Below are 20,027 nucleotides of genomic sequence, written 5' to 3' on the forward strand. Positions count from 1 at the left end.
TACTCCTACAGCTCTTTGCGAAGAGTGCCCCTTTTTGGGTACCTCCCCCTCCCCCACTCAAAGGGTGTTTCTCAATATGCCTACTTGACCGTACTTGTGTTCTGGTGTACCTGTTTTACATCATCTTCCATTGCCGAAAACCCGTTCCAATATTAAGAACATAAGTACACGAGGACGGTTACAAATCCCCGGATGTCGTTCCTGCCCCGCCCCAAATATCAAGGATACGTCGTTGCATCCTCGCCGAACGAGACGAATCCCATGATTCATTGCGCCCGCTGAGACCGCTCTTGCCAAGACCACGCGTACGATCTTTTGCGTTCTTGGTATTGAGAAACACCCGGGGTTTAACACGAAACTGTACTACATAACCTCGTAATCATATCTCAGTGTCTGACGTTAACTAAAATATAATTCTTGGTTAAGTATTCTTTGATATAAGAATTTTCCTAATGTAACTGCCCTAACTTTCGGGGGAGTTAAACGTACACGGCTTGTGAGTCATATTTTACTAGTATTTTATTCGGAAGACTACAGTCAGTAATTTTAAATTTCGTCGCTTTGATTCCCTCTGTCCCTTTTATACGTTCTGCTTAAACTATTCTTGAGTCTTATTTTTCTGCCAGCTAATAATCTAAAACAAGCCTTTCATTATAGATTGCTTGTGCTGTTTTTATTCTTAATTCAGGGAAGATGAAAACCAGACGTGGCTTGTGGCGGCCCTGAGCAATCACTGCAGATGTCGGCTCTCTTTCTTTTGGGGTCAGTCCATGCTAAGTCAGATTGGTTTGTAATTTCTACATGAAAGCTGTATATGAGTGAGGCGTGATGGCGGTTATGGCAGGAAGTACTGATAATTGTGCATTAGGAGCATTGTTAGTGTTGCGGAGTGATGAAATGTTTGGATTGTGGTGGACTGACCGTGACTCAGTGACAGTTTTGGCTCTGTGGCCGTGATTTGGTGACAGCGTCGGCTCTGTACGTGTGATCGTGACGCGCCGCGCGCTGTTGGTCCGCGCGGAGTCCGTCGCCCAGTCACGCGAGCTGGCGATCTCGCGGACGGTTCCGGCCCCTGACTCCAGCTGCTCGCACGGTGCCCGGAGGTGCGGCCGCTGAAAGGCACTTTAGAAATTAAAACGGTACCGTTTGCTGTAAATGTGGCTTAAATGATCCAGAAAACGCAAGATATATTGACCATTTAATGAAAGATGTGCCACAGTCCTAATTCTCCCATGAAGTTCAAGAAATGCAACTTCTATGGCTTTGTCCTTTTCATGCGTCTCACTTTCCACAAGGAACTAATAACTAGATTTTATTGTATTGCTTTTTAATAATAATGTAAAAAAACAGCCGAAGTTCACGCTCATTTTTCTCTAGTGAGCAGAACAAAACGACGCCCTCCTTTCCACTCTCTCTTCTGCAGGTCCTGCTAGGACAGGCGTCCGATCAGAGGCGAAAAAAAATCACCCTTAGCTGTTAATGTCCTCTGTGGTTTCACGATAAATTATTTAAAAGGAATGATCTCTATTTTAAAGACCCGAACTCAATTGCCACCTGAACCACCCGTGTATACCGCCGTGAAATCCTATAACCCCTCATGGAGTCCTGGTCAGAGGGACACTGCCGTGGGCCCCGGGGGACCGAGAGGAACCCGGAGATTGTCCCACCGCTTGTCCCGGAGTCACAATGAGCCTCCAGCGCGGTCTCGGACCGTCGTATACGGCCGTGGGAAACACGTCTTTCTGGGCATATTACCGTCAACCTATTCCTTCAGAGTAGTTTACAAAGATGTATTATCAGTCAAAACATCGCCAGTTATTCATTATGCAAACTTAAATTAATTTGCGTACGATATATACGGTTTTAGACACATAGTGGCGTGTTTCCTTTAAAAAACGTTGTAATGAATAAGTTTGCGGGATATGCGTGTTTCGGAGCCGAGCTGAGATTGAAGGTGCAGACACGGTGCCGTCCCTGTCCTCCGGGCCCGCAGACACGCGGTGACACTGTGATGGATGGCAGGCTGGCAAGGTGACGATAATAGCTGGCAACTAGAAGCGCGCTCCCACCTCTTCGACCGGCTGCGTGTGCGCGCCCGCGACTGCCTGTATTTATATATGTTTGTCTGCATATGTGTGTGAGCATATAAATTTCTATGAATTCATGTATGCATTAATATTTATACAGATATCTATTTTTTATTAGATGTCCCCACATTGCTGTTGAATATTGCATAATATTAATAACTGCGATGCTCGTGCACGATAGTATTTATTTCTGCCCATCTTTGTTGCTTTCATTAAATCCACATTTTAGCATTATGGACAGCTGCTTTGTATAGTTCGTATAGATGTATTTATTTATTTAAATTGCAATAGGTTTAAAACATGTAATTGTGTATGCTCTTTATCCAGTTTTATTTGCTTATATATCTTTTCCATCTTTGTTACAGAGAATGCTGAGTAGGGGTATATGAAGGCAGTTTTTCTATCAGTTAATATACGTGAGAAGCGACTAGTATTTAGGTGCAGATAGAGAGAAGGAAGCTCAGTAGCGTTTGTACAAGAGTACAATACCATGGACCCGCCCCCCACCCAGGCACGAAAGCCTTCAGTCCATCTTGATGAAATGAGGTGTGCTGGGGGGGGGGGGGGGACGGTCGCTTCATGCTGCCAGTGCGAGGGGTATGTGTGTGTCAGTGTGTGTGTGTGTGGGGGGGGGAGGAGAGATCTTGCACGTAGGAATAAACCTTGCACTAATTGAAGACCACAAAAGTGATGAGGATAGGGTACTGGACAGAGGTCAGCATGCACCTTGTGATTAGGCAGAGGAAGCTGCGGCAGCCCACCCAGGTGTCTCGTTAGAAAAGGAGTCGAGAGCTTTTTTGGCTGAAGTGACGCCGTTTCCAGCCTCCACGTCAGCGCGAGAGTGTGTGAGAGACGCAAAGCGGCTTGCTCGACATCACACAATATTAATCATCCCGTGCACCATCTGAAGTTGGAAATGTCTGAAGTGCAGGGACAAAAAAACCTACAGAGATGGAGTAGAGATGGGAGGGGGAGGGGGGGGGGGTTAGAAAGCCACAAATAACTACCATCAATCATGCTGCAGTCAACATTTTCACATGTTAGCCCTCGCCCGTTATTGGCAGCAGCCTGGGATCTCCGGAGTGCGTTTCCCTTCAGGTCTGAGTTTCTCGCTCTCCTTCAACAAACACAACAAACATCCACAACAACAACAGAAAAAAATCCGACTCGTCAGCAGGAACCTGACAGGTGTGTTACGTCCCAAAGTACCAAATTAGGTTGTGCAAGATTGCAGAAAGTATTTACCGCATTTTGTTTTAATAATTGAAAAAGAAGCGTATATTTATTAAATATTTAAATCACATCACACTCCCCATCAGTTTTACAGTTTTTAACTTTAATGGGATACAGTGGCATTTTCGCTATGTTTCATCCCCAGTCTTGATAATGAAAATAGTCTATTTCCACAGTTAATTTTTTCATTTTCTGCTGCCTTCTCCGTAAAGTTTTACTAGATTAATATTTATTTTCCATTTAAACCTAGCGCAAATATGTCAACTTAAAACTTGTATTTTAGACCAGAGGTGTTGTTAAACGTATTATATATTTTTTGCATTTCTTTCAGCGATAAACTTTACGCTATTTGTGTTAAATTCATGTAAAATTTTATGTCATATTTTAAATTTAATACTTCTTCCATTTTCAAGCCTTCTAATATGACGCCGTATTCCTGACTCGTACATTTGAAGCTACAATTGGCAGGCGCCAGGGGGCGCCAGAACTCTGCGGAGCTTGATTTGACCGTCAGTTCCGATCCATCTCTTCGTTCTGCTTTGAATTTGGCTTTCAGCACTGAGTGCATCCTGATCACAGCTTTATTTGTATTACTTCCAGTAAGCCATTGTTAGGGAGTATTATCTTTCTCGTTAATGTCTATGTTCTTCCCCTCTGAAATACAGCACCAATGCATTTCCACGTGATGATTAATACATAGTTGCAAAATCCCTTAATCCTTAAAAAAAACTCTTTTTGTTTTCTTTAAAGGACAAAATTTAAAAAGAAAGTCATGAAAACGATTGGTAATTTAGTTGAATTTTATTAACTGTAATTTTTATTAGTTGATATGTAGAAATTCAATTTCATTATGTCACTTGACATATTTTTCATGATTAACTAAAAAACCCACCTAAATGTTCTTGTCTGTTATTTACAAAACAGTTTTTTTTAAATATATGGTGCATTCTTGTTATAGAGACCATGGAAAGTTGGAAAAGCATGGGAAAACAGTGTTCATGAGTCATCTGAATGTTTTTGGCTGCGTAGGTGAACACTCTTCCGTCCCTCTTTGCCGTTCCGAGTCTCGTCCCTTTGCATCTTGACCGGCTGTCCACGTTCCATCAATAACTGATTAAAACTGAGCCACTCATCCAGGCTGTCTTTAAATGATTACATTACTCAGCTCATATGTGTTTACTCTGGATTTTTTTTCCAATTTATTTGCCATGAAGTGGAAAAAAGAACAGAGTGATGAGAAACTTAACATCTGTTTTTAAAAAAGTATTTATTTATTTTTTTTGCAAAGAAAGCAGAGGCTTTTGGGAAATCCTTTAAAATAAAATAAATAATTTGATTTAAATAGAATATTAATAATTTTATGTGTGCTTTATACAAATATTTAATCACTTTATTTTCTCTGTACATTTTGTATAAAGGCAGTTGCATGGTAATCCAGGGGGAAAAAAATATATTTTATTAGGAAAATCTGAATATTTACATTCATGCAGTCAACAGAAATGAGAAGAACTGAGATACCTTGGCTCTCTGCAGCGGGGACAGTGGAGAGAAAGTTTTCCCTGCACGTAGACGGGACATGCCTCTGTGTCAATAGTGGCGGTCTGAACATATAGGTCATGTTACCCATCATCATTCAATTATGGGCACCGTCCCCACATAACGCTGCTCTGTGCACGCACACTGTTGGAGACGTAGAGGAGAAGCGCTTAAATGCCCCGTGCGGGTTCCGGGCCCGACTGAACGGAAAGAAATGCAGTATAACAAATGTGATTTGTCCTCGAAGAAATGAAATTAAACCCAGAGCCATTGATGTATGAAGAAACAATGCAAAACAAAAGTTATAAGGCTGGACACATGGTGCTGTGGTCATCTGAGGGCATCCAGCTCTTTCACCCTAAACAATTTCTTCTGGGGGGAGTGACCACATGTTTAAAACTCTGCCAAATACACACAGCAAAAAAGTTTGCATCTCCCGTTGTGTCTTTGGGACGGATTTTATTTGCATGGCAGTAAACTGGGACTGAAATTATTACAGCTTGACGTTCAGCATTTTTTTGGGAAAGGAAAAATGTAATCATAAAGGATTTTTAAGTTTTTTTGAGGTTGGGAAACATATTAATATAAAATTTTGTTTGGGATGAATTGGACATATATGCAGAAACAATAAAAACCAAAAGTGATAGTTTCTGCCATTTGACGGGGGTATGTTTTTATTGTTTTCTGGTTTTATGACTTTCTTGTTTTTTTTTTTTTGTTTCGTTAATGTATCATTTTGGTTCTGCAGGGGGGTCCCCGTGCTCTGGGGGTGGAGGTTACGTCATCGGGGCTAATCCCGTTCGAGGTCTGGCGTATGAGCCGGTGAGTGTCCCTGCTACAGATCTCTGACCGCAGGCGAAAGGCCTGTAGCTCAACTGACACAAAACGTCCCCCCCACCCACCGCCACGTCAGAACCAAGAATTGCCCATTCTTTAGCTCCTAAAATTATACAGCTTTAACACTGAATTCTTCATACTTAACAGCAGGAATAACAAACCTTGTCATTCTGACAATTGTAACATTCTGAAGCAAAACTTACCCATTAGTGTTTTATCATAGAAATGATTTAATATAATTTTATATTATTTTTTGATTACATATATACGATTATATTATTTATATTATAATATATATATATATATATATATATATATATATATATTTCCTAGCCTGTTTAGGCATTTACAGCCCGAGTGAATGAAGAGTAGATATTCACTTCATATAATATTCAGCTGAATATGTTTATATTTTTTCACAGCAAAGCTTATGGAATGAATGATAAACACAGGAAACAATATCACCTTTCATACCTCCTTATCAAATATTTGAATAATACAATGGAACCTGATTTGTAAATTGTTGAAATTAGATTAAAAGGGAGATTCTCAAATGAATAATTTATATACATCTGAGATACAGTGTTAGTTGAATAAAGGTATATTTTTTTTCTCCACACCGGCTGTGTGGCTGTATACATATGTATGTGCATATGTATATATATTCTTCAATAATTTATAATAATCTGATAATGTTAAATAAGTTGTTTTCATTGTTTGATAAATATTTGCATAGATACAATGAATGATTAAGATGTTTTTGAGAAATGTGCAAGTTGCATGTCACTGCTGTTTATTTAATGAATAATTGTTTGCATTTATATATAATCTATAATTTGGAAACCATGCATGCATTGATATGCTTTTAATATAAAATATCTTTAATATAAAATGAAGACACAATTTATATTAATGCAAAAAGGACTTAACAGGTTGAATAATGCCCATGTATTATTAAAAATATAATTTTGCTATATTATTATTATTCTCATCATCATCATCAATAATAATAATAATAATAATAATAATAATAATAATAATAATAATAATAATAAAATAATTTAGTATCGTGGTCGTTGCTGTTTTATGATTCAGGTGGGATTCACTTTCCCTACGGCCCTGAATGTAGTAGCAGTCTTCCCAGCATTTGTAACGGGGGTGTTGATGCATTGTGGACGTTATCCTCGACATGAAGACTAACTCACGCGTTTATGGTGCGACTGGAAGCGGCTGCTGCGTTTTTGCAGTTCAGCTTTTCTCACTAACCTGCACGGATATAAACTGCCTTTCACTGTGCCTGCATGGTGTCTTCATGTCCTCTGTGAGCAGGATGGCGTCGGGGTTTAGCCTGGAAATTCCGTCCTTTGAGATGGCGAAGCCGGTGAACTTTTGATGCACGTTTTCTACTAATGATAAGATTTTTTGGCTCGTAATCGCGCTTAAATGTTGCGCCTCTCAAATTTGCAGACCGTCGTAGGCCGTGGGACTTTGTCTCAAGTTAAGACGGCCGATGAGGCACACTTCTATGCGCCAGAATATATTCTTATTTAAGCACGCTTAAGTATTGAGGCTTTTGCTCAAAATTTGTATTAAAATTAAGCAGAAAAAAACGTTTTGAATTTTGTAAAAACATGTAACAGCTTGTCATTTGAATTGTTTCTGAAGATGCTTTAAATACATTGGTAAATTAAGTTGCACTTTGGACATGTCCTACGTAAACCTGCCTTCATGATTTAAAGTGTATTGCTGAGAACTAAAACAAGCATTTTTTCCCTTGGTAACGTTCCCCAAAGAAAATGCGCATCTGAAATAGGCTGTTGCACCGCTAGATTACGCATTCAGCACAACGTGTGTACAATGCGGGTATACTGTCATTCATTCTTTTACCGCGTGATCATTTTCAGACTTCAGCGTTCAGTGTCATTAGGACTGTCACCGTGCCAGTCACATTCCCTGCTCTCCTGTCACACGGTTATTTCACAGAATCCCTAAAAGCTGTTTTCTATTCCCCTCCAAAACCACCAGCACGGCATCTGCTCTTCGGCGTAAAACGAGGCGTGCACATGAAGACAGGTCGACAGATGCACAATTAAATTAATCAGCATACAGAATGATTACTGAATTAAAACAAGCTCGAGTCGATTTACGTCCGCGCGCGCCACCGCGCGCACTCGCTCGCGAGAGAGGGGCGGAGGGAGCGCGCGGGCGCGCCTCTCAGTATGCGCGTCGGTGCCCTTTGCAGGTTTGCTGAGATCGGGTCAGTGTTTACGCTGCTGCGCAGTGCCCTGCGATGCAGGATTACCTGAACCGTAACTTGCCGGATATTATGAGCAACGACGCAGCGAAGTCCCAGAGCCGCAGCACGAGAGCCCCCGCTCTCCCAGCCGGCTGTTCCCCGCTCCAATACCAGCAGGACGCTGGATGCTGGAGAAATGTCGATGCTTTTATTCTGCCGGATGGTTTTATAGCTCTGTCTCCCAGACGCTCCTTGCCTGCCTGGCAATGTGCTGACACCAGGAACTCCTGAGGCAGGAAGAATTACTGTACAGCAGAGGGGAGCCTAAGTGATCAGCCTTTTATCTGATCAGCTGTGCAGTATAGTTACTGGGGTTGATCATCAATTAATTGTATTTGCTTTATAGTAGCTGTAGGGTTGATCACCTATCGCCTGATTCGCTGTGCAACAGACTGTGAAGTTCATGACATCAGTGCACCTCACTTTCTGTGGGGCCGATCATCCTTTTATCTAATCTGTCTTAGATTAGCCTCTGTGGGTTTAAATACCCTAATCCACGGTGACTGTCCCCCCTTTGCCGATTTGTTTCACATTGGGGTCTATGAGGTTAATTACCTTTCTGTCTAACCCCCCCAGAATCCCCCTGATCTGCTGTGTCTCAGTGTCAGTGTGGTTGGTCTCCCGTTCTTGCCCAGTTCTGCAGGCAGGAGCTGCGCTTTGGTGCCCTGTGGCATTATTGAGCTTCCTTGGGCCAGCAGATGTGTTGTGAATTTCAGGTGCGAGCACAGATCAGGTGACCTCACCGTGTGACCTCCCCCCCCCAACCCCCCAGGAGTATGGGCCTGGTGTTAGCCATTACGCCGTGTGTGTGTGTTTTTTCATCTGGCTGCCTTTCTGAGTCTCTCTTTAAATTTCTTGCTGCAAAGCATCCACACATGACACACGGTGTGTTTTAAATACCCAAGTATCGTTTTTATTTTTATGAATATTTCCGCAGTGTCAGTTATTGGTTTTAATTTTCAGTGGGTATATTTTTAACAGTGTTAAACGGACACTCAGCGACTTCATAGTGACTCCACATGCTGCTGTAAAAGGATGTACGTGATTCACACAGTAATAAATATGGGGTGTTAGCCTGATAAATTCAAATTTAAAGTGCTGCAGTCGTGGTTAATATTTTTATAATTTACTGAATAATACATAAAAAATACTTATGGATTTCAAAGCTAATGTACTCTATTTATAAGATACATTATGGGAGTTAACCCCCCCCACCCCCCTTTCTCTAGCCGCACCCTTCCACAAACCGCCCCCCACCCCCGTACCCGCCACCCACCCCCCCCACCAAAAGCAGAGCTCATTAATCACACGGCCCAGCTTCAGGGTTTACACCAGTGGGCCAAAAATACTCATCTGCTCCCGTTTTTACCCAATGCCACCCTGCCTCTATAGTGGCATCGGGAACGCCGAGTCCGGATTGGAGCTTGGGCCTCTGTCTTCTGTGGTGGCATCGGGAACGCCGAGTCCGGATTGGAGCTTGGGCCTCTGTCTTCTGTGGTGGCATCGGGAACGCCGAGTCCGGATTGGAGCTTGGGCCTCTGTCTTCTGTGGTGGCATCGGGAACGCCGAGTCCGGATTGGAGCTTGGGCCTCTGTCTTCTGTGGTGGCATCGGGAACGCCGAGTCCGGATTGGAGCTTGGGCCTCTGTCTTCTGTGGTGGCATCGGGAACGCCGAGTCCGGATTGGAGCTTGGGCCTCTGTCTTCTGTGGTAGCCGTACTTTGTCATGAGCTCTTTGGCTAATTAGAGAAAGCTCTGTTATTGTACACTGAATTAGAACATTCTGGAAGGGTTGGATGGTGCAGGTATTGTTATTGTTATCCATCCATCCATCTATCCATCCATCCTTCCAACCATCTTCTGCATCCTGGACGGGATGCCAGCCCATCACAGGGCACAGGGCTGGGGACACCCTGGATGGGATGCCAGTCCATCGCATGGCACAGGGCTGGGGACACCCTGGACGGGATGCCAGTCCATCGCATGGCACAGGGCTGGGGACACCCTGGATGGGATGCCAGTCCATCGCATGGCACAGGGCAGGGGACACCCTGGACGGGATGCCAGTCCATCGCATGGCACAGGGCTGGGGACACCCTGGACGGGATGCCAGTCCATCGCATGGCACAGGGCTGGGGACACCCTGGACGGGATGCCAGTCCATCGCATGGCACAGGGCTGGGGACACCCTGGACGGGATGCCAGTCCATCGCATGGCACAGGGCTGGGGACACCCTGGACGGGATGCCAGTCCATCGCATGGCACAGGGCTGGGGACACCCTGGACGGGATGCCAGTCCATCGCATGGCACAGGGCTGGGGACACCCTGGACGGGATGCCAGTCCATCGCATGGCACAGGGCAGGGGACACCCTGGACGGGATGCCAGTCCATCGCATGGCACAGGGCAAGGGACACCCTGGACGGGATGCCAGTCCATCGCATGGCACAGGGCTGGGGACACCCTGGATGGGATGCCAGTCCATCGCATGGCACAGGGCAGGGGACACCCTGGATGGGATGCCAGTCCATCGCATGGCACAGGGCTGGGGATGTAAGTCACATGTTTTCATACTGACATCCTACCTAATAATTTCATTAACGACAGGGTCAACCAGTTTTCCTGGAGCAATTAAGGCCCCAAGAGCCCAAGGGATTTGAACCAGTGACCTTCCGATAATGGGCAGAGAGCCACACACATGTTTAATATTATTCTTTATTTAACAAATCATTTTATGCAAAGTGACTTATTCTGTAAGTTTTTTGTGTTTGCTGAATGACTGTTGTTATGGATCCAGTAGCAGGTCCATTTTAGGGTTTGACCCTATGACCTTCTGGTTACAGAACCATTTCTTCACCTCTGCTGTGGGTCTCGCTGTCCTCTTAGGAGGCGTCAGGTCTGTGCGGACTTTCTTTGAGCAGCAGTTTTCCCTACTTATTATCTCCACCTGCCTCGAACCCCTGAGTAAATAATCATAGTTAAAAAGGTGGTGTGTCTGAAGCGGGGGGGAGGGGGGCCTTCAGGAAGTGACAGCGTTTGAGGTGAGCTCCTGCCTTCCTAATTGTACTGAATCTCCTATCTGCTGCCTGCAGAAGACCCGTTCGGAGAGGGCCGTTTGGAAGTACACCCCCACCAAATGGGTGGACTGGCTCGGCTGACAGACCCCCCCACCCACCCCCACCCCCAGCTCCACTGGCCCACATCCTTTCATGGTGTTTAGTTCTCCATCTTTCAAAAAGCCTTTGATCGCGTCCTGCCTGTTTCTGAGGTAAAATATAGTGACGTATATCCATGGTTGTAGGGATATGAAGGGGGGGGGGGGGGGGGGCAAATCACTCACACGTTGTTTAAAGGTCTGATGGAGAAAAGCCGGGATGGGGGGCGTGAGAGTCCTCAGGTTCTCGGAGGCAGGTCGTCCCTAGAGGGAACACGGGTAAATGCGGGTGTGTGCCCAAGCCCCCGGGGTGGGAGTGCAGCGTGTAAGACATGCACTGGTTGAATAGGTGTGTGGAGATGAGGAGGGGGGGGGGGGTTTAGGATGTGCTTCTAGGATAGGAAGCTGAAGAGGAATTAATGATCAGACTGGGAGGTAATTTATTTCCAGAGTGTTTATTTATTTATCTGTCTTTTTAATTATTATTTATTTATCGGGCCCTACAAAGCTGGACGGATTCCTTCCGGAGCCTTCCGGGAACACTGAGCCCGGCAGGAAGTCTCTTTCCCATGGCTGACTCAGGTGAAGCTTGACCATGGGGGTGGGGAAGGCCAGGGCCCATTTTCCGGAGACATCATGTGACATCTTGGGGGGGGGGGTTGCTTCAACACTGCTGTGACCCGTGAAGGCCTACCTCCGACGAGGGGGGGGTGACAGCGAGGTTCTCCTTGCATAGCGTAACCGTTCACCTGCTGGTGTCCCTCCATTGCCGCCTGTCTCCTTACCCACTGGGGGAGCCTTTAGTCAAGTGTTCTGGCTTCACTGCATTTTTTTTCGAGGGGCCCCCACTCTGAACGCCCATGTAGGGTGGTGTGAGAGGACAACGAGAGATAAAACTCACTCGAACTATCCCAAGAGCAGGCATGAAACATTTTCACCATTGGTCATTATTAAAATAATTAAAATTATGAATAATTAAAGTATTTTAAATTCTGTCATTTTCCTCACTTTGATATGCTGCAAGCATTTTATTAATGGATTCACTTTCCATATAAAATATATAAAGGCATACACAGACATACACTGGGATGGTCATACATGAGCTAGTGTCCTGGTATTGGAGAAAGAATCGACCCCTCACCCCCACCCCCCAAAAACAAAATATTTGGGGTGCCTGTGAATACAGCCGTGGGGGCCGTGTGGCAGGGGCCATATGTGCTGCCAGCTGCTTCCCAGTAAATGCCGCCCCCGCTGACACTGTCAAGGCTCTAAGTGACAGCTATGGGGGAGAGTGACTGACACCTGCCTTGTCCAATCAGAATTAGCTGCAGGCCCTCAGGCAGGCTGCCATTTGCTGATTAGAATGTCCCGTAAGAGCCCAACTTGTGTTCAGGTTCCCACAATTCTTTGCTTTCCCGTTTGTCAACCACAGATTAAAATATTACAATTTTTCAAATTGAAGTGTTTTTACCAGCTAGTTGTGACGTCGATGTTTCCTTATTTATGCGTCTTCAGAGACTATGAAAGTTTGAAAGTAAAGAACAATTTTTGACTTTCAAAAATGTGTTTGGAAATGTTGGTACCGGGGGTGTATTCGTAACAGTTATCCAAACGTGCCCCCCCCTTACCCGTCGATGCACACCTGCCTCCCCAAGTAAAAGCCCACCGTAATTACGGGAGGGTTTTTTCCCCCTTTGCAGCGGTAATCACGTAACACGCATCTACATGTATAAATGCAGAACGAACCGGTTTCAAATTCAGCCAAGGCTTCCGTAACCAAAGGTGTGTGATCAACTTGGGGGAGGGGAGGGGGGGGGGGGTGAAAAAACCAGCATCAGCAGAAAGTTGTTTTTCTGTGGCCCGGAGATTCTATTTAAAGTGGGGGGAGGGACACATAGAGGAGGCAGGGTGGGTACGGGAGAGGAGCGAGCGGGAATGAGGGTGGGGGGTGGGCATGGATTGCCTCTTGTTTTTTGGTTTGGCCGAGTAGCACAGGCGTGGATGGCGGTGGGGCTGTGGTATTAATCTTCCTTGTCAGAGGAGCCCAGATGTAGAGTCCTTACAACAGCAAACCTGGACTCAGCACTCTGGCAGAGAGGCGGCGGGGGGTGGGGGGGGGAACGTGAGCTGGGAGCGGCGGAGCGCCGGCGGAGAGGGCAGGAGGGACACCACGCAGCAGATTAGCTAATGATATTACCCAGGAAGCTCGTGAGCAAAGCCCAGTTGTAGCAATTAGCGGGAGTTTTTCTGCTTGGCCGCGGTGCTGCGCTTTGCCCTCCCCCCGCCCCCCCCCGTGGGGGGAGGTCAGCTGGGTCACCCCCCCTGGCCAGCCTGCCTCCCGATGCCAAGCTGCACGCCGCCGTCCGGGTTAAACACGTGCGGCGCTCTTGAAAAAAGGACGGCGGGAATCGCCGCGGTGACACAGCAGCTCGGCCCACGGCGCCCGTTATTCCCGTTAATTGTAGACGAGTGATTGGATGGATGGAGATCACATGGCACTCGCAGGGAGTTTCAGTTTCATCTATCTATCTATCTATCTATCTATCTATCTATCTATCTATCTAATACTGCATCCCAAAGATTTCCTGCTGCCTCATGCCTGTTAGGTTCTGCTGCGTTTCTGCGCCCTTCCAGGCCGCCGCCGCTCCTGAAAGGGTAAACTTCTCGGGGCGTTTTTGCCGTTGAGCGGTGAGCTCATGTATTCCTAATGCACGCGGGCTGATGGGCGGCGTGGCCCGGCTGCCTGCTGCATGCCGCTTTATGAAAAAGCACCGCTTCCCTTACTTTGACTTGTAAATGATGCTGACGCATTTATTGCAGCGAGCTGCCAGTCGCAGAGCGCCACGGCCTGTGTTGGAACTTTTGCCCTCCTTTGTTTACTTGCATCTGAAACGCTGCTGTGTGTCTGTGCGCACTTCTGGCTGGAGTTGCCTCTCTGACTTGCTCTCCTCTGTCTTCCCCCCCATTCCCCCATCCAGGTGTGCCGGTACAGCCTTTATCAGCCTTGAGTCTGCATTGACTCCTGGCCCGGCCGCTGAGGCCTAACCTGAGCACTAATTTAGTCTCTAGTTTGAGACCTAGACTAGTCCTGAACTGGCTAATGTTGAGTTATGAAAGTTGAGGTACACTGATCTCCCAGGGCCAGGCCAAGACCCCCCCCCACCCCAGGAAGCTGTACCGTTAGTGTCACTTTCACTTAGTGTCGCTGTGATGCCCCCCCCCCCATTGCCTGTTTTCGTCTGTGTGATAGATCTGCCTGATTATCTGTTATCTCTCTCCCTGTTTTATTGTCTTCTGACAAGATGATTGATTGTAGCTTGATCTGTTTTTCCCTTCATCCCTCACGTTTTCCGCCTCGTCCCCCGTTGCATTTTTCCGAATCTCGGAGCTCACGCCGATTTCTGAACATAGCATTTTTATCGCAGCTAGTTTACGGCTGGTTTCGGAGAGAGTTGCTGTGTCTTGATTGGGGGCTTTGACCCCCTGTTTTACTCACTGGAGCTGCCTTTTTATTGTTGATCTCCCGCCTCTGTCGCAGTCAGAACCTTTGAAGCAGACATCTGTTGCCCAGGAATTACAATTTTATCTTTGTGAATTTTTACTTTTTCAACCTCCCTGTTTATATGCATTGAAACGGCAGTTCCTGAGACATTAAAGGGGCTTTATTTCAGTATCCCCCCCCCCCCCCCCCAAACAGTCCCATAATGGTACGGGCCACTTTCTTTGTGAGACTTTGCCAGCCCCCCCCCCCCCCAGGAGCAGCATTACCTTTGCCGACATGGACGGCTGGCCGGGCCCCCGGGCTGTGCTGAGGCACCTGAACACCTGAGCCCCCCCCCGCCCCCCACCCCCATCTCCCACCTTGTCTGTCCATCGCCTGCCCCCCCTTTCCCCCGCCGATGGTTTCAAATTGTCCCTCCTCAGCTGTTTCTCCCGACAGGCCCGAGCCTGCAAAGGTGAAAGTCTCCGGTAAACAAGGTTAAACAAAAGGTAACGGCCCCGCGATGAGAGAATTAAATAATTAACCCCCGGAGCTGGCTGGCTGGCGTCACGCTCTGTGCCCCCCCCTCCCCCACCTCCCTGCCCACCCCGCACCGTTTTGATTCTGTGTAAATGAATTGCTCATCATATGGGACGAGACATGCGATTAGTCTCAATCCTGATAATGGCGTGTATGGCGTCGCTGGGGGGGGACGCACTGCCAATTTACCCCGCGTGCATCTGCCAAATGATTCGTGTTTACACGCCGCATCCCCGGAGGGGCATTTGTCACAACGCGACTTCTTACATTTCAATAACGCGCCGGCTTCCAGGACGCAGCACCGCTCCACGTCCTCCCCCCCCCCGTACCCCCCCTCCCATGTGGGCTGGGTCTCCACCGCTTCCGGGCCGCGGGAGGAGGGACACCCGCTTGCCAAAAACGCCACGTGTGAATCAGACACGACCACCAGCTCATCGGGTACGGAATACGCTACATTACATTTTGTGAAAGAAACATTTCCTGCCGCATGATATTATTTGCAGAACAGGCATTGGGTGAAATTACATTTTCACAGATGTCAGTTATCATTTGCAGAGGTCAAAGGTCACTGGGCCGTATGATCAATTGTCAGAGACTTCATGCGATTACCTGGTGATGTCGCCTTGCTGTGACATCCAGAAGCCATGACAGTTGACCAGGGTGAGAATTAGGGGACCCTAAACTAAAAGGGTCAGGGAGGTGTTTCAGCGAGGGGGATGACGGAGTCAACAACACCTCCATCCCACTAGGGGGCTCCACCGCCGCGTGGAGGTGGATGCTAATCTCTTAATTATATCGTGCCGAGGGTGCCTGGCGGCGTGCGGGACGGGAGAGTGATGGCCGGGGCGTTGCGGGATGATTTATAACGTACCCCCTCTTCCGCTTGACACCCTGCGAGAGCTGCGCACCGGAGAGGCTGCCACGTCCCGCCTCGATGCAATATTTCAAACTCCCATCGTCTGGGTCGGGCTTGACTGAGCGCCAGCGTGAGGAGTGGGCAGGGGAGCGGCCCACTCCCCCACCCCCCATGCCGGCCCCCGCCCAAACCTTCTGTCTCGCCCACCATTAATCACCTCGGCCTAATTAACGGCCCAGTGTCTGCCTCACTCGGGGCGGCCACAGCTGCTCGGGCCGCCGGTGGCCCGCCCTGTCCCGGCGCCAATCTGCACTTGCCATGTGCGTTGGAGGTTCGGATCCATGAGCCTGGGGGCAAAGACAGGAGGTCAGACAAAAACAACACCGGCTTTGAGATACTCCCCCTCCCCCCCGAATGGAGCTGAGTCTTGGGGACCCCATCGACCCCAACGGAGGACCCCTGGCACATAGGACAAATGGAGTGGACGGTTTACAGGATATGGGATGAGTACCTATACCATACTTGTGCCGCCTTGGGTGGGCTTTGCTGCTCAACAAATAAATCGTGAAGATGGAATATGGAAAGTTAATTTTTCTTATAAGCTAGAAGATCAACGATCCAGTGACCCACAGGTGTCTTGGGTTGTGTGTCATCACGGCTGGTGAGGGAGTTGAGCTGCAGATTCTCGCTGGGTTTTGCTGAGCCGCGGTGCTGACTTGCGGCGGTGATGGCGGTCCATCCAGGTCTGTGTGTGTGCTTGTGCACGCCGTACTGCTTCCCAGGCGCGGTGATGTGGGCGGGCGGAGTGTGGCACCGAGGCCGGCTGTGAGAGCAGATGCTGGCTGCCGATGCCACCCCCCCCCCGCCCGAGGGAACGCGGCCGCTGTACCATCTGCCGGCGCAGCACGGCCCCCAGCCCGGCGGTGCCACACACAGGCCACCGCGGGACGCCGGGCACGCGCTTCCGCCGCCGGACCCGCCGTGCATCGCGCGCTTCATCTGTCTCCCAGCAGGGGGAGCCGGTACGCGGCGGAGGAGCCAGATAAATGAGGCGTGGCAGGGGCTCGGCAGGGCGGGAGTGCCGTGTACACATGTCGGTGTGTACGCTACAGGCCGGGGGAATATTTCACTCGAAGGTTGTTTGCAAAACTGCATTTCGGTTACAGCAGTATGTTCCCAAAACATTCCCAGTACGTTTACGATAAGGAATTCTGCTGCCGGGTCCACGAAAGCATAAACCTGCAGCATCGTAACACGGCAGAACTGCGGGAAGGCCTCTTTCACGGCTCACTGTACCCGGTCTGGGCCCTTTCTGCAGGTTTCACTCCTTATTGAAGATTGAAAGCAGAAACTGGTTTGGCGACCAGGTGCAGAGAGGGCACAGCTGACCCCCCCAGGCTCAGAATAGCTGCATGCACATGACCGCATGCGGGAGCCACTGCAGACTATCTCCGTGTATCTACTGGCCAGCAGACCAGCTCCCGCTGACCCCTTTAGGTCTGCAACCTTGCAGTTTAACCCCTGAGTTTGGCGTCGGTGCGTGATGGGTTCCTACACCTTCTCTCTAGGGTAGTACATGGGGTTGCGGGCTAGCCGATGGTACCCCATGTGACACCAATGAGAACCTAAACACGGCGATCGAACCAGGGGTGGGGGGCTTTTACAAAACAGGCAAACCCATCAGCAGGGTCCGGCCGCAGTAACGGCGGTCTGCCCGGATCCTGACTCGCTCCCCATGCTTCCTCTCTCACGTTTTTCCTTTTCCTCCCCCCTCTTCTTCGCCGGCTCTCGTCGATGCCGAACAAGACAGGCGCAGAATTGATGGGAAACGCGGCAATTAGCAAATGAGGTTTAGCTCGCGCCGCGGCGTCGCCGCCGAGCCTGGCAGGTGCGCCGCGTCCGCGGCGCTATATTTATTAACGGCTGTCACCGCGGTGACACTTTGATGAATGACGCCGGGTAATCAGGCCCGCGCTCTGACAGCTCGCACTCACAGCCTCCTACCTGCCAAACTACGCAATCAGCCCCCGAACCCCACCCCCCTCTTTTTCTAACCTTTACGGAAAAAAGAGGCTTCGGAAAACACGGTTTTCCCTCCTGGAAATGAGCGAAGGAGAGAGAGAGAGAGCGACGTGAAAGAGACTCCCGGCACCTACCGTAATTTGATGAGAGGAACGGAAGGGGAAAATCTGCAAAGCTACGTGCTTTTTTAATTGCCGGACAAGGCCCGGTCTTCTTAATTGGACTGTTTTTATTTGTAAGGTTTGGGAGGGGGGGGGGGCAGTTTTATCCCTATTTTGTTTTTAAGAAGGTTTTTTTGTTGTTTTATTGTTTTAATCAAACAGAGCCATCAATTCTCTTCCTTGCCCTAATATGATTTCCGTACGGACTGAACTTTTCCATGGATTTATTGTGATTGGCACCACTTTAGAAACCTCGGTCGCTGGTGGTCACTGTGTGACCTTTGACCTCTCGCGTGCCCATAAAACATGATGGACTGCATCGGCTCTTTTTTTGGATCTGACTCAGGGCAGCCAGCCTTTGATTCGGATGGTCTTTGGAGTTCCAAACTGTTCCAGCAGCTGTAATATTATTTAATGAGATTTTTATATGACATTTTTTTCTAGAGGATCTAATCGGTGGAGAGCTCTTATTTTGAAATTAAATCCCATCTATACTGTAAAGTTGCTAGAAGAACACTAGAGTATCCTACTGCTTAAACACACACACACACACACACACATACGTATGGGGCTGATGTGTGGCTGTGACTATGATCGAAAGGTTGCTGGTTCTAATCCCAGCTTTTACTTTTAGGCCCCTGAACAAGACCCTTAACCTGAATTGCTCCAGGGATTGTTTGACCCTGCTTCCTCTCAAAAATATATGTCACTTTGGATAAAAATTTTAAATTTCAATATATACACCCCCATGTGTTGATGTCCTGAAACCATAAAGAAGGAAGCCCCAGCTGTCACGGGTTTTAATTGCCCTTGCAGACGGCATCTATGTTTAGTCACGAATTTGCTAGCAATTGACAATCACACTCCTGATAGTGACCAAATGCATACCGATCTGTGTGATTATAGCTTGATCATGTGACATTCTCCGAGGAGAGCTGAACCGTACCACCTGTGACGTGAGTGTTCTTCCCGTGATATTTATCAAGCCCCAGGGCATGTGCTGTTTTTGTGCTGTTATCTTGTTTGTTGTGGGTCGTTTTAACGTCAGATCAGTTGTGCCTCACGTGGGTGTCTCACGCGTGACTTTCACACGCTTGCAGTTTTTTGGCCCAGCAGCAAACGCAAGGGGTGAGCTGTCCATGTTACTCAATGGTACAACAGCATCGTCTTACTAGGGACTTGAACCCACAACCACTGGGTTATGATCCCGTGTTTAGCTGCCACTCTGAGCAGGATGGGACACTGATGAAATGGACTCTTGCATAACAACCCCCACCCCCCCACACTAGTAACCTGCCCTCTCAGCTCTCTTCCTGCATTAATCCTTAGATCATTCTCTCCTAGGAGACCATGGCTTGATCTTTGTGTGGTTCTATTTGGCTTTATGTGGCTGTGTGTGATGTTACGCGCTTTTAAACCCTGATGCAATGCTCAGTGCATCAGATTTGTATGTTCCGCCGATGTTCCGGCATGTTCCTGCTCCTGCTCCTGCTCCTGCTCCTGCTCCTGCTCCTCCTTTGTGGCCCACAGCACTTCATTTACGGTCCCGCTCATACATTCCTCTGCGTCTGTTTCCATTCTCCTCCTCCTCCTCCCTCTTTCTTTTTTCTTGCGCCCTGTGATAACCACAGCTGCGGGGTGGGAGGGGGCTTATTAATGGCCACAGCACTTTCCACGACGCAGACATCCAGGGCAGGGGGGCACTGGGTGCCTGGCCGCTGTCCTGCCGCCCCCCACCTGCAGTGGTCCTCGAACTGGGTGGGGGGTGCGACGGCCACCTGGGCCTGCCCCACCCGACAGGTGTGGGCGGTGCATCCATGGGCT

General features: G+C 48.2%; 1 long non-coding RNA gene across 2 annotated transcripts in view; it reads left to right on the forward strand.

Annotated features, from left to right (window-relative positions):
- Positions 1–280: 280 nt before the first annotated feature.
- Positions 281–20,027, forward strand: part of LOC111837031 (uncharacterized) — a 28,822-nt gene continuing 9,075 nt past the window's right edge. The window contains exons 1-3 of one of the 2 annotated variants that reach the window (XR_002836552.1): positions 281–305; positions 689–762; positions 5,605–5,678. This is a non-coding gene — a long non-coding RNA (uncharacterized lncRNA). Of the gene's footprint in view, positions 497–688; positions 763–5,604; positions 5,679–20,027 lie in introns of both variants that reach the window. The other variant, XR_002836551.1, reaches the window with a different exon arrangement.

Source organism: Paramormyrops kingsleyae, chromosome 18, assembly GCF_048594095.1.
Source record: "Paramormyrops kingsleyae isolate MSU_618 chromosome 18, PKINGS_0.4, whole genome shotgun sequence".
In the NCBI taxonomy this organism is placed as follows: Eukaryota; Metazoa; Chordata; class Actinopteri; order Osteoglossiformes; family Mormyridae; genus Paramormyrops; species Paramormyrops kingsleyae.